Source organism: Magnolia sinica, chromosome 16 (genome assembly GCF_029962835.1).
Source record: "Magnolia sinica isolate HGM2019 chromosome 16, MsV1, whole genome shotgun sequence".
Taxonomy (NCBI): domain Eukaryota; kingdom Viridiplantae; phylum Streptophyta; class Magnoliopsida; order Magnoliales; family Magnoliaceae; genus Magnolia; species Magnolia sinica.
The window spans coordinates 50,739,492-50,754,269 of record NC_080588.1 but is presented as its reverse complement, the minus strand read 5'-3'; the positions used below and the strand labels follow the sequence as shown (position 1 = coordinate 50,754,269).

Here is a 14,778-nt window from a genome sequence, read left to right as displayed (position 1 = left end):
TTATCATATAATACAATATTTTATATTAATAATAAATGCATGGTGGGCCACTCCCACGTGTGGACCCACTGTGATTTATGCATAAGATCAACACCGTCCAGAGCATGCAGGGGCCTGGACGGTGGCTTTTCATGGTTCCTGTACATATTATATTATATTATATTACGTGATGTTGTAGTATATTATATTATATATATATAATATAGCATATATGAATGAGAGGTGGGTCACACATGTGGACCCACCACGATATAAGCATCAGATCTGCACCGTCCAGATCATCACTCTCTGGACGGTGGTTTTTCTTTATGTCAGATTATATTATAATGTAATATAATATAATATATTATATGATATGATAATATAATATATTATATTATATTATATAAGTTAAGGTGGACCACGTTATGATGTATGTTACATCTGCACCATCCAGTTGCTGGACGGTGCAGCAGCCATGACGTCCAAGCCGTCCATCCATCTTACGGGTGGAGCCCACCGTGATGTATCCTTGCCGTCCATCCATTTGACGTGCATGCGGCCCCACCATGATGCGTGTGCTGTATCATTACCGTTCATCCAATTTTGAGGGGCCACACGTGATGTATGGGTCTTATCCACACCGTTCATATGGTGGGATGGTGGACCCCCCTTTTCTTTTTGATGTATATAGTCCATATCCAAGCCGTCCATTAGATTGGACGCAGGCCCACCATACCCCATGTGTTTTATCCAAACCGTCTATACAATTGGTGAACTCATCCTTGGGCTTGAGACTAAAATAAGATAGATCTAATATCAAGTGGACATTCCTACAGAAAACACAGTGGTGTTGAATGCCCACCCTTGAAACCCCTTTGGGTTACAAAAGTTTTGATTCAATATAATATTTATTTTCCTTCCCTGTTCAAGTCCTTGTGACCTTATGAACAGTATGGATGGAAAATAAATACTGTGGTGGGCTCACCAGAAATATAACGATGGAAATCATTGTCATCATTGTCATTTGTGGCATGGTCCATATGATCCTTTGGATATGACTCATTTTTTTATACACCATAATGATTCCTTGTAATGAATGCATGATGTATTCGACTCGGCCCCATCGACTGACCCAATTGATTCAGCCCATTTGATCGGCCCATTTGATTCGACCCATTTGTACCGGCCCATTTGAATCGGCCCATTTGATTCGGCCTATTTGATTCAACCCATTTGATCGGCCCATTTGATGCAATTGAGACCCATGATGATGTATATTAGGCCCTGGTGCGAGACCGTGGGCACACTATATGTTTGGCCCTATGAGGGCCACCCTTTGGGAGTAATGTTGGTTAAATGAGCACATTGATGGGCAATGATGGTTTAATGTCCACATTGTAACCTCCCCTTAAGCCTTGATCGACCTATCATCGAGGTCGATTCCGATAGTCGTGGACGATTTGTCGATTCTGATTATCGATCAATTTCGATTATCGTGACCGATTTGCTGATTCTGATTATCGATCGATCCCGATTGACGTGACCGATTTGTCGATTCTGATTATCGATCAATTCCGATTATCGTAACCGATTGCCGATCCCGATTGTCATGGCTGATGGCCAATTTCGATTATCGAGGCTGATTACTGATCGAGGCCAATTATCGTGGCCGATTGTCGATTTCGATTATCGTGGCTGATTGCCGATTCCGATTATCGAGGCCAATGTGATGTGTATCCGGCCCGTGTTTAAGGCCCATTGTGATGTGTATCCGGCCCGTATTTAAGTCCCATTGTGATGTGTATCCGGCCCGTGTTTAAGGCCAATTGTGATGTGTATCCAGCCCGTATTTAAGGCCCAATGTGATGTATATTGAGGCTTAGGTGATGAGGCCCATTGTGATGCATTTGGGGGCCAGGCGAAGGAGCCTATTGTGATGTATGTTAGGCCCATGAGCAGGGCCTGCCTGTTGTGTATATGTGTCCCTTGAGTAAGACCCACTGTGTTGTATATCAGGCCTTTGTGTGAGGCCGTGGGCCCATTATATGTTTGGCCCTATGTGGGTCATTCCTTGAGGGTAATGTTGGTTAAATGTTCACATTGTCGAGGTCGATTGTCGATGCTGGTTGTTGATACCAGTTATAAGTATGTGACAGCATAGCATCATGATACATGCCCATACGCATCATCTGCATGTTTGTTATGAGATGTGGTTGATCATTGCATATGTCATTGAGCATGTTGTTATGAGACTCCCTGATAGGCGAAGGTTATCTCACATGAGCACGCGGTATACGCAGGATTGGTGCATGACTGGATTGTATGACTCATGCATCTCGCATTATGATTACTGTACGCCCTAGCGACATCAGGGCCGTAGCCTCCACAGGCATATCGTGGATGGCCAAATGGGACACCGGAAATGTTTGGTTCTAGCATACGGGCGCTATAGATGTCCCTGGGTGAAAATCCCTAAACCTCTGTGGCCAGGAGACGCCTCAACGTCGAGACCGAGTGGATACATGAGCGCCCGAGTGCCGAATACCAGGAGGCCGCGTCTCCCACTGTGTCGTGGTCGGTTGGGAGGGGGTGTGGCCTTACCTGCCCGAGGGTAGGGGGCAATACTAGGCTGAGTTTGACCAGCTCGTGAATGGATCCGCTATCGACGTGCCGGATAGGTATTGGCAGACTATTGGCCAGGCGGATAGTGAGGTTTCTTACGCTCACTTGGACTGTGCTGCTAGGAGAGAGACAGTGCCATTTGGAGTGTACTAAACCCCGGTGATGATCCCAGAGATGAACCATACTGATATTTGGATTTAGTGAGCAGGAGTTGCATACTCATTCATGCATTCATTCATTCACTATCTACTCGGGTTGGTGGTATGCAACTAGTTGTTACGTGTGCCTTCGCAATGGCCAGGATTTCGGTTGGGGCGCGCGACTAACCTGAGATCAGGAGTTTACCACATTGAGTCTGACTATCCAAATTTAGGTATGGGACTGGTTTGGATAGAGGTCCCTTGTGATGGACCCCATAGCCTGCGATACTACGTACTACCATCCCGACTTCACACTCCAGCATGGTCATTCCATTCGCACCGCATATTGCATTACATCCGCGACATACGACATCTTGGGTTACTGTGCTTCTGCATTTATATGGTCTAGATATGGCTGACGCATTTGTGAACACATAAGGAATTATATACCCCATTGCATTCTCGGCATTTGATGTTTGGCTCTTTATGACTCCTCGTTTGCGTAGTTGTTATACATTGTGTATTCTGATATTGATTGGCTCATGGACTTGCTCGTATTTTCGCTTACTCTGTTATCGTATGATCTATGATCTTGTGAGTATTTCTGTTTACTCTGATAATTCCTGCTCTTGTCAGTATTTCTACTTACTCAGATAATTCATGATCTTGCTAGTATCTTTGCTTATTCCGATATTGTACGATTTATGGATTACCAGTACTTCCAGTTTGTATGATAATGGCATTGTATTGAATACTTGGCACTTACCTTGTGCACACACTTACACCACTCCCTAAGCTTTCTATAAGCTTATGCACGATAGATGCGTGCAGGTGTTATTAGGTTGCAGCAGCGTTGAGCTTGGAGCGTGCAGTTGTATTCTGGAGCTTTGATTTCGATATATGTATTTTCCCTTTCAGCATTGTACTCAAATGATTATATTAGTGGATACGTGATGATGATGTTGCCTTTGTCAATTGGGTAATCTTGTGGTTATGCTTATTATGAGTTAAATGTACAAAAAAAAAATCCTTCTTGTAGGATCCCAGGATCGAAATCTGGCGTATGGACGCTAGGACCCGAGAATGGGGTACTACGGAGGCTGTCGGCACCAGATTCGGTGATCGGGATTCCTGCGAATCCGATTTCTGGGTTTGGGGCGTGACATAAAATCTATATTGTTCTTAATGTTAAAGATATAAGCATGCAATGCACTGAGGGAATGAAAAGAAAAGAGAAGTGATGGAAAGGTAATACCTGAAGAAGGAGAATTGACGTTATTCCAAATAACTCAACGTGAAGATGGGTTAGCACAAAGACTCAACAAACTTAAAGCAAACTATCCTAATTCTAAATCTTATGAAAGTAATAAATTCTAATCTTAAACTAGGAAAGTAGAGGAAAGCTACTCAACCACGCAGTAAAGGTTCCTCCTCGATCAATATCTTAATAAATTTCTTAGAAGGTTTCTCAACAAGATCATCCAAAAGTCCTTTTTACAGTTGGATTAGATGTCCTAGAGCATGAATGTACAGAGAAATTTAAGAACCTTAGTAACATGTTCGCAATCAAAATTTGGAGGTTTCCAGTATGATTCACCTGCAGAAGATAATTTCTCAATATTAATAGGCTGAGGTGAATGAGAGACCATAAAAAATTGAATAACAAAAAAGTTGTTCGCTGTGGTCCCTTTAAAATCTGAAGTCGTAGGCTCTGGTTCAGAATCTATCTCCTCCACTTGTAATGGTAAGAATTTAGTTTTGGTGGAAGGAGTGGCATTAACTTCCTAGCCAATATGATCGTTTGAATCCATGAAGTGTGCCAGGCAAACATCTAGAGATTCAAGAGTTTCAGTTAAAAGTGACTCATCATCTTTAAATGTATCTATCAAGTTCACCTCATGGGTCAGATCCTCATTCTCTTGTGGCTTGTGCAAATGAAACACATTTGATTCTACCGTCATATTCCCAGAAGATATTTTCATTACTCCATTCCAGCAATTTATGATGGCATTGGCAATGGCCAGGAATGGCCGACCTAATATGATCGGAATTTGAGCACCCATATTTGAAGCTGAGTGTGTGTCTAAGACGATGAAGTCTACTGGGTAGTAGAATCTATCGACTTGGACCAACACATCTTCTATCATACCTCTTGGTATTCTAGTCGAGCAATCGACTAGTTGTAATGTTGTTTTAGAGGGTTTCAACTCACCGAGGCCTAACAGTTCATATACCGAGTATGGTATTAGATTAACACTTGTCCCAAGGTCTAAAAGTGTGTTATCAACCCTGAAGTTTCCGATCACACATGAGATCATAGGACTTACAGGATCCTTATATCTTGAGGGAGCATTTTGATTGATTATGGCACTCACTTGTCCAGTCAAAAATGTTTTCTTGTGTACGTTCAGCTTCCACTTTACTGCACATAGATCTTTTAGGAATTTGGCGTAAGATGGGAACTGTTTAATTTCATCCAACAAGGGGGTGTTGATCTTGACTTGTTGAACAATCTCTAGAATATTTTATTTCTTACTTAGCCTTTTTGATGTGATGAGATGTTGGGGAAATGGGGTCACGAGTTTGTATCCCTGCAATGTCTCTTTATCATATAGAGTATTGCTAGATTCACCACCATCCTTTGAATTTTTGGACTCTTTAGGTTTTCAACCTTCCTTGGAATCTCTTTATCTATTTCGTTTCCACTTTCCAAGGTAGTGATGATTTTAACATGTTCTAGATGCCGAGTTGAAGAGTTAAGATCACATATCTCACATTGTCTTTTTAAGTTAGGTTGCGGTTGGGCCGAAAAGATTCCAGTCTCCCTAACATTCAGTTGTGTCTCAAGTCTTGCAACCGAAGTTCTAAGTTCATTTATAGCCTATAGTTGCTCCTGCCTAAATGCATCTAATGTATCTTCAAGGGTTCTCCTTGGTGGAAGTCCACTAGATGGCCTTTGTGGATAATTGGTTACATTTGCGGTTGGTTCATTTCTCCAATTAAGGTTCCACTCATCAGGAGTGTGCGTGCCAAAATTTGGTACACTAAGTAGTCGTTGATACGTGTTTGTAGTATCTGCTTGAACATGAAACACCTCTTGAAAAGCTGGGATTGTAAGACAATCTTTGATTAGGTGTACACCGCTCTCATAAACTCCACATACGGTTTCGATGACTGCTTTGGGCTGAGTTGATTCCTTCCTAGATTCCAAGTCCTCAATTTAATTCCTTCCTAGATTCCAAGTCCTCAATTTTTCGTGTGAGAATTGCCAACCGTACATTAATATCATCCTCCTCCTTGAGTACATGTATTCCTATCTCTCTTGGCACTTCCTTGGAAGTACTAGCTTAGTTTGATGTGTCCTATAATTGGGTGTTTTCAGCTAGCATGTCAAAGTAGTCCCATGCAACGTCTGGTTTCTTATCCATGAACTCGCCATTACACATAATTTGTACAAATTGGCGCATGTTTGGACTGAGTCCATCATAAAAAAGATCAATTGTTTACCAAGTTTAGTAACCATGGTGTGGGCAAGCGAAAAGTAAGTCTTTGAATCGTTCCCAAAATTCAAAGAAGGTCTCATTATTTTCCTGGGAGAAGTTCATTATTTCCTATCTAAGAGCGTTGGTTTTATGAGCTGGGAAGAACTTTTAAAGGAACTCTTGGCTCATCTTTGCCCATGTGCCAATAGATCCAGGCCTTAATGAATGAAAAAATGATTTAGCCTTTTCTTTTAGAGATAATGGAAATAATTTAAGGCTAATTGTATCAGAAGGAACATCATTAAAATGTGTGGTTGTAATAATCTCTTTGAATTCTTTAATATGCATATATGGATTTTCTGAATTAAGTCCATGGAAGTTAGGAAGTAATTGGATTATCTCAGGTTTGAAGTTCACATTTCCTATATTGATTGGGAGAATTATGCAAGAAGGTGAACTTGTTCTCACCGTAAATAATCTCGTAAAGTTCGAACTGGTGGAACTCGATGCACTTCATTCTCATCACGCACCGTCCTAATAGGTGGTGTGTGATGCATGGGATCTTCATCAACTCAACGTTCTTGAGCCATACTCTTAGATGATATTTCAAAAAGATTTGAGGATTTTCTTAACTTGTCAATGGATTTTTCAACTAAAACTCTCTCTCAAAGGTCTCAGAGTATGGTTCCTCACTCGTGAGGGAATGAACCACACCAGATTTTAATTCTATTTTCTAATTCCTACAACAAGTATGAAAAACAAGTAGAGGGAAGAAGTTAGAAGAACGTTACTGGATCGGAGTTTTATGTTAAGACCCTACAAAACAGAAAATAATGTTAATTTCTAAAAACAAAGCAGAAAAATCCTAAACTAGAAACAAAACAGAAAGTTAGTCCTAATCTTAACCTAATTCTAACACTAATTAATTTCAGAAAAACGCAGTTGTAGTCCTCGGCAATGGCACCAAAAACTTGTTCACAAACCCAAGTGTAGGGTTGCAATGTAGTAATAATCTCGGTGAGACCGAGGTCGAATCCATAGGGACTAAACTTGTGCGTATTTTAAAAGTAACTAGAACTAGAACTAGAAGAAGATCTAAGTTAGAAATTTGGAAATAAAGCGAGTAATTGTGAATATTGATTAAACTAACAATTGAAAGGTGGGAATTAGGGTGCCAAGGATCCACTTGTAGCAATTGAGATGCTACCTTGCATGAGTCAAGAGATCCAACTGGAATCAGAGTCCTATCTTATCTAGTTAGAGGAAGAGATGGTCAAATCTTTGAACTTCTCATTGATCCAGTCTCAATGGAAGAGAATTATAAAAATTTGGAAGAAATTCTGTCACCCTACCATGCCTAAGAGACGATGGTGAACAACAGGATTTACCAATCTCACAATCTCAAAGAGGAAAAGAAGATATTCAAAGATATCGCAGATCTATTGTAATTGAAATCACAATAAACCATTAAAAACTAAAAATATTCCTTAAAATCAACTAGAAATCAATGAAGTTCAAAATAAACATGAATCAAAGAAAAGCAAACATCCCAATCATGCTACAAGCTTCACCTCTTAGCCCTAGCTAAGAGGTTTAGCCAACTATAGACATGATTGAACTAAGAACTCTTAAATAAAACATAAAAATAAACTAAGGAAAAAGAAGAAAAACTCTTGGCTGCGGCTCTCCACCCTTTTGCTCTACTCCTTAAACCTTAGAATATGCCTATGAACATCTTAGGAACTTCTATTTATAGTTGGGGAACTCTAACTTTCACACCGAGTTTGAAAAATTCAGAAACCGCCTCAAATTTACGCAGTCCACGAAAAATCTGCGTAACTTTAGATGAGTCGAAGGTCATCTTCGACTAGTCGAGGATCGCGTGAATTTAAAAGATAATGTTGTTAGAGTTCGAGCCAAAGTTTTTTCGACTAGTCAAGCCTGGCCAGGGCTGGTTGAGCCAAAGCTTAGGCTAGTCGAAAATCACACAAATTCTCTTCAAATCTTCGATTTTCTTGTAACGCCTCGTACCTTTCAGTACACGGGTTTTATAGTGGAAGTCTAAATCTGTCTACACGTGTGTGGAAACACACGTGACTTACCTTACACATCATCATCTAGTGACCCACAATCTATGCATCTCAACCGTTTAGTATAATCTCCATCGATATGCCATCTGGCCCTTGAATTTCAAAACAAGGCCATTCGTCACCGGATTTGACATAAGTAATTTTCCCTTGAATGAAACGATGGATAAACTCCCTATCCATAATGATTTAGATATACGTTCTTTTGTAAGAATTGCTTAGTAACGTACCTATAACTATGCGGAGCCATTAGATTTCACAAAACTCTTAGATCAGTAATAATTATGAAAATGCCATCAACCTATACCCTGAATTCCAACTCACAGGGTTCTCATGATCCGTTTCATGTGAAACTTTATATCAGGCCTAATTATCATAAATCAACTGTACACATCAAATTTCAGCCCTTAGATCACATTAATTTAGCTACTTGATTCCTACATCCGTCCGTACACTTATCCGACCAAGATTCTAATCCATTCATCTTGTTCACACCATATGAATATGCTTAACACACCATTAGAATTATAATCTGAGAAACCTACACGTGTGAATAAGACACTCTAATCCGACGATACACATGCTTTAGCCCTAATCCTCCTGAAACCCGCTTTACATATTATCCGTTTACGAAACTGACCGTATACCCACCTACATACATAGTAAGAGTGCTAACCATCAAGTTTTCTTATTTTTAGCTATTCATCTGACCCCCAATCATATTCGGATCTGCCAAACAGGCCACAAGAACATCACGGTAAACCGATCATCATGAAGATCTTAGGTTCTAAGTTCAAACTGCCCGGTAGCTTGTTGATTAGAGGTATACAAATATTATCTTAGAATTTTGAAGTATATTAGCCATTAAAAGAACATCTTATTCATCCTCAGGAGATCGGGCCCAAACTGGATCACAGGAAAGAGCATGAAAAATGATGCATGTTCGCCAAATTTCAAGACATTCAGACGGCACATTTCGATATAACGAGCGTCGGATGCCGGTTGAGAAATGGATGGCGAGTTCGTAAATAGTGAATGCCACTACATGCCACCATTGATGCTTGATCGGATGGTATGGCCCACCCGATCAACAAATCTACCTCATTTTTGGACCTTAATCCTAGCAAGGCATGTTAAACACAATGAACAAAGTGGATCGTACAACTACAAGTAGTAAAGTGGACTTCACACAAAATAACTCAATTCATTCAAATTTTCATAACAAGCTACGTCTCTCGTGCATGGGGTTTAACGGTGAGTGTTGGTTGCTATTGGACACACTGTACGACTTACTCGACTAACCAAATCGTCTCATATTTGACCCCGTGTCCTAACATAGCGATACAAAAGTGGTGAATGGTGTGGATCTTCCGGAAGATCATCACAAGTGGACCCCATCTATTTTGAACAACAATATAGAAAAGAAACTTGTCTGCATGCTGTAATAGTGGATGATGAAACTGAAATTACAGTGGTTTCCACCCCCATGTCCCTACAACATGTAAACCCAGTCATCTGATAAGTTTCGAGGACCATTTTAACCGTTGACATTCAATTTAGGAACAATCTGACCATTAGAATGACAAGAACCCACCGTTGGGAGTAGAAGTTTAGGTGTATGGCCCACTTAAGAGTTAGGTCAGCCCCATTCTCGAGATCATAGCCTTACACAAGTAAATGAACCTAGTGAACGGGGTGGATCTATCACAAACATCATGGCGGACCCCACATAGCGATGCACATGTGCACAACTAGTGTACACGTGAGGTGCACCAAACTGCCTGCACGGTCAGACAAGCTCTAACTTGTGTTTTTCCAGAAAAAAGGAGAAAACTCTCCTTCTCTCCTCATTTGCAGCAGCCGATGGACGACGGTCCGTTTCCCTTGATCAGTGGCCCACCTGCACGGTTTATGGATTGGGTCCCACCAAAACTCACCTCACCTCGTACCTTTATATGTACGTGTGTGGGCGCAATCCTTGCCATAAGTGGGCTGTATAAAACCAGATTTTCTGAAAACGGAAACTGCCAGCTGGCACGATCTGTGTGAGAAGAAGTCCTCCAATCCCAGCCCTTTATTTTAGCGAATCCCGACCATTTGCCTGGGAAAATCTCAGCCATCCATTTGCTTAGGGCGTCCTAACTACGGTTTCGGCTCCTTCTCACAGTTTTGTAAAAACCAGACTACAGGATGTAATCCTGACCATCCACCATCCATCTAATGGTGGTGTGAAGCTTAGGGCTTCAAGAGAAAGGACATATATATAAATATACACACACACACACACACACACACACAAAATGAACAGTTCTCTGCTCCATTTATTGCAGCCGCCTAAGAAAAACCATCCACCTCCTTTGTTCTAGCGAACCCACCAACCTAAACCCCTTGAAGCTTCATGAAAGCTTATCCACAAGTTTTGTAGGGTCCATACGGACCATTTGAAGGAAGTATATTGAAGGATTTAGTGGTGTTTTCAAATCCACCATTAATGGCGGATCATTTCCTTCGTTTGAAGTCGAACCGGGTTCGGTCCGGTCCAGGACAGCAACCCTATTTTCACATGGGTTTTGTCCACTCCAAATCTCATGAAAAGCTAGGAAGAAAAGAGAAAAGAAAGGAAAGAGAGGAGAGAAAGAAAGAAGAGGTGGGAAGAAGGTAGAGAGAGTGTCGGTTCAAGGTGCGGCCATTGCACCACTTGGCTTAACTCACTGTCGAGCTTGAGGCCGATCGCCTAGAGGTGCTGCTGGACTTCCAGCACATGGAAAGAGGAAAGTGAGAGAAGAGAAAGAGAAAGGAAGAAGGGAAGGAAGAATCAGGGCAGTGAGAGAGAGAGATGGTGGGTTCGGGTAGCAACCCGACTCGCTGCTGAGCCGAGTTGGCTCGGATCTAGTTCATGCCTGGGGGGTTTGCTGGACATCCCAGTAGGGAGAAGAAAAGGAGAGAAAGAAATGAAAGGAAGGAGAAACGAGAAAGAGGGAGAGAGAGAGAGAGAGAGAGAGAGAGAGAGAGAGAGAGAGAGAGAGAGAGAGGAATGGTCAGTCGTGCGCCAGTTCTCACTGGTTATCCTGAGAACCTTTTGGAAACTCATTTTTAGGCTCGGTTCTGCTGAGTCTATTGCTGGACATCTTCCAGCAGAAATGGAAAATAATAATAATAATAAGAGAGAAAGAAAAGAAAGAAGAAGGAGAAGGTGAGATTGAGAGAGTTGAGCCGAGTCAACTCAGATGCCAAGTTGTGTTGATTCAAGTCGAATCATAGGTGCGCTTTCTCTCAAACATTTTGCATTGGAATTTTAATTAAAACATTAGTAGATTATTTATACTATAACTAGCTATTACAAACAAGATTGTATTTACCAAATAATAGAAGTCTTAAGGATCATCGTTAATAGTAGATCTTGGTATGTAGTTATCATCATTAGTATTTGCAATTATACAACTTGATTAACTATTGAAAGATTACCCATGCTTATACTAGTATTTAAAAAAAAATAAAAAATAAAAAATAAAAATTATAGTTATTGGATATTAACATTCTATTCATTATGCCCAAATATTATCATTGATAGTAGATTGTACAAATGGATATCATCATAATGGTTGTCACTGTTGCAATAGCTAGCATTAATCATAACAAGGATGCTAATAAATATTTTATAACTATTAAGTTAACATTATAATTAACTACGCACCACTAGGGTTCAAACCCTTAAAAAAAAAAAAATTCCTATCCGGGCCTAAACCTTAGGCTAAAACTTTAAACATAGATGGTGTGTTGAGTTTGGATCTAGGTGTAGAATCTAATGTTGGTATATTTAAATGTGAACTTATACACCATCATTATTAACATATTAACTAATATAAATTATAACGCTAACACCTATGGTATTCTTGTAATTATTAAGATGTAATTTTAACTAATACACCAAGTAGAGTCTAAATCCTAGAATCTAAGTTTAATACTAAACCCTATGATGAAAACCCTAATTCTACACTAAAACCCTAAAAGATAACCCTTAAACCCTAGGTAGTGATTAAAACTTGGACCTAATTATACATGTTCATGATTTGTGGTAGGGTACAAATTCTAATGGCGCAAGTACTTAGCGACACTAGAAGGCGATTTGAAGTATAAGGTAGTGATTCTTCCCTTTAAGCTTTCCATCTTCCCATTAGCTTAAGTTATAGTTTTTATGTTAATTTATAATTGATATCTCCCTTTTATAATTATGTGTTAGCTGGTGGAAATTGAATTACTATATTACATGCTTAATATTCATCTTGTATATTTGTTCATGCTTGTGGATTATTTGTGGATTGCTTATGGAACTTAAACTGGTACATTAGTGGAAAACCCCCACTTATAAATGTACACCCATACTTGGGATGTGACTGAAATGAACCTTCGATCTAATGGTTATTGAGCGGTGGTCTAGATGGACCATCGATGTGGGCCCATCATCCAGGGTTGTTGTGTCTAAGTGATTTTCAAGGATGGTCTTTATCGTATGGTTTTGATATTCGCCCTATATGGTATATTTTGATACTCGCCCTACATAGTTTTGTTTTGATATCTTCTCTATATGGGTTCGATGTTTTATACCGTGCAACCATGCGATGGTAAGCCCCATATACTGTAATATGATTGACCACTAGTCGATGGGTTTCCATTAAACATCCTAAGATGGTAGTCTCATGGGCCGGGGATGGTGGTAATGGGACACTATGCCCGAGCCGTCGGCCTACGCTGGGCCATGTGCTCCCCGTAGTGACCGTGAGCGTATTTAAATTGGCTAATTGTAACTGGACTAATAACGGTTTGGCTAATCATGCATTCATAGTATATTGGCGATGACGGGTGGCAATTCTGGATGCTATAGCACGTGCTCTAGAGTTATTGGGGTATCGTTTCGCTAGCTTCCAGACCACCAACTATCGACCTCTGTCCGATTGGATGATTTTCCCAGGTCGATGATTTGCATAGGTGATGAGCCCAAGTCTGACTGGATGTGCATCCTCAGGTCGATGTGCATGCACGCATCCATGCATTTAAAAAGATTGCATCAAGTGTCGTTTTGATTGCCTTGTTGTTTTATAACTATACTTACCTAATGTGGCGGTGTGTAATCTTGAGGGGGATTCACACTGAGCTGGCCACTCACCATCAAATATACAACCGTACAGGTAAAACAGGTGGCCCAGATGATGTATATGTTCAGACTTGATGAGGAGCTGTGCAGGTGCCATGGACGCACGACCGTATTGCTAAGAGGAGCTGCATGGTCATGCGGCTTACATTTATATGCTTTTTGTTATTTCTTATGTATGCAGATCTTGTAATCGTTAATGTTGAGACATTGGTTTGTATAAGTCATTATGGGTTGCTTGTATATTTGAATGATAATGAAATTTCCCTTATGTTGATTTATCCACTCTACGCTCATCTGCTTACTCTGATAGTTGAAAAAAATATATGTGAATTTGACCATCCTTTTAGATTAACACTCGGGTTTTTGGGAAACGAGTCATATACTCGGGTCTTGAAAACACGAGGCGTTACATTTCTTCATTCCTCACTTGGTTTCCTTGGATCCTTAACATGTGAATTCTTCAATCTCGATCTCCTAAGATCCATCCTTTGCTTTGGTGATTCTTGAGCATCAAATTCATGCTTTTAACATTCTTTTCAATCCAAGCTCTCAGATTCACCTTGCAACACAAACGTATATAAAATATACCATTAAACAGTATTATGTTCATAAAACCAAGATATAAGCAGGGGAAATTATGCAATATTTGACACTCAACATCAAGCAAATACCATTGGCCGATTCTGCTAATCTATTATCAGACACGAGACCATCTTGAGCACTGTGAAGGGACGACTAGAGATAATAGATGCTTTACTCTAGTCTTTCTCTTCTTTTGAGTTGTAACTTGTATCGACTTATTAATACAATTGGCCATCGAGCCTGTTTTATTTTTTTGTTGTGCCTTAGCTTGTTTTGTGCTCTTTCATGTTTGTAACTAATTGCTGACTTGGCTATTAAAACTTGGTACATTGTAGGCAATGTTCCAAATTTAAAGCCTCAACTACTACACGTCCCTAGTTACACGGGACATGCAACGATTCCTTTGCCATAATCGCTCTAGATCTTAGGTGCCCAGATCACCTTTTTAATTTGATTCAAAACTTACTCGAATTCATACTAACCTCTTTTCACAGTTCTGCTTTACTCTCATGGCTTCTAAACCTTCTTCCTTCATGTCGGTGCTGAAAGTTGTCTGGATGAGATTTTTGAGTGGGGTTTGATGGAGTTTTCTCAATCCTCGCTAGTCTTTGATGCAAATCACTTCGTCAGAGACGCATCGACAACTTTTGAATCAAAAGCTGATTCGGCGAATTCCTTCAAAAGCTAAATGTCTATACGTCATGGGAAACTGTTATCTTGAGCTTACATTT

At 40.2% G+C, this 14,778-nt stretch overlaps 1 long non-coding RNA gene and 1 other non-coding gene across 2 annotated transcripts; both read left to right on the top strand.

Annotated features, from left to right (window-relative positions):
* Positions 1 to 6,260: 6,260 nt before the first annotated feature.
* On the top strand, positions 6,261 to 6,367 carry LOC131230132 (small nucleolar RNA R71). The gene has a single exon (XR_009163856.1). It is a non-coding gene; the product is annotated as a small nucleolar RNA R71 (small nucleolar RNA).
* A 6,031-nt stretch (positions 6,368 to 12,398) lies between these two features.
* Positions 12,399 to 13,747, top strand: LOC131229273 (uncharacterized). The gene is made up of 2 exons (XR_009163243.1): positions 12,399 to 12,451; positions 13,500 to 13,747. It is a non-coding gene; the product is annotated as an uncharacterized LOC131229273 (long non-coding RNA).
* The last annotated feature ends 1,031 nt before the right edge of the window (positions 13,748 to 14,778 follow it).